We start from the raw sequence: 855 nt of genomic DNA, 5'->3' as shown, positions 1-855 counted from the left end.
TGTTGTAGCCGTCCAACCTTAGCAGGTACCGTGACTATCACTCAAAACATTTTAGGTTTTGTTTGTGTGTTCATAGGTTTAAACAAAAGCCAATGATTATTTAGGACCTAGAGCGCTCTCTTACAATTATCTGGACATTGCTTTCTCTCCTCTTGGTGATTACTGGAAAGAACTAAGGAGGATGTGTGCGCAAGAACTCTTCAGTGTTAAACGAGTCCACTCTTTTCAACCCATCAAGGAAGAAGAAGTCAAGAAACTGATCGATTTAGTCTCTGAATCGGCTTCTAAGGGAACACCGGTTAACTTGAGCGAGAAGTTTACTGCTTTAACGGTAAGCGTGATATGCAAGTCAGCCTTTGGAGTGAGTTTCCAAGGAACTGTGCTCGATAGTGACAAATTCAAGAAGTTAATCCTCGATACATTTTTGTTTCTGGGGAGCTTCTCTGCCTCAGATTTTTTTCCAAATGGTGGCTGGATCATCGACTGGTTCACAGGGTTACAAGGGCAGAGAGAGAGAAGCGTGAGTATTCTTGATGCATTCTATGAACAAATGTTTGATCTACATAAATATGTAAACAAAGAAGGAGTTGAAGATTTCATTGACTTGCTCTTGAGGTTGAAAAAAGAGGAAACTGTTATTGGATATGGCAAGCTCACAAGGAACCATATGAAAGCAATCTTAATGGTAACTAATTAGCTATATATACGATTGATTTATAATCCAACTTAAACTGTAACCAATGAAGGTTCTAAGATTTTTTTTTTTTTTGGTGTGATCGTGTCACAGAATGTTCTTATTGGGGGCATAGGCACATCTGCAATAACAATGACATGGGCAATGACAGAACTTATGAG

The 855-nt window shown here is 38.9% G+C and overlaps 1 pseudogene; it reads left to right on the top strand.

Annotated features, from left to right (window-relative positions):
- The first annotated feature begins 82 nt into the window (after nt 1-82).
- LOC104774502 lies at nt 83-730 on the top strand (annotated as a pseudogene).
- Nucleotides 731-855: the final 125 nt, after the last annotated feature.

Source organism: Camelina sativa, unplaced genomic scaffold (genome assembly GCF_000633955.1).
Source record: "Camelina sativa cultivar DH55 unplaced genomic scaffold, Cs unpScaffold03249, whole genome shotgun sequence".
Taxonomy (NCBI): domain Eukaryota; kingdom Viridiplantae; phylum Streptophyta; class Magnoliopsida; order Brassicales; family Brassicaceae; genus Camelina; species Camelina sativa.
This window is presented reverse-complemented; position numbering and strand designations above follow the sequence as displayed.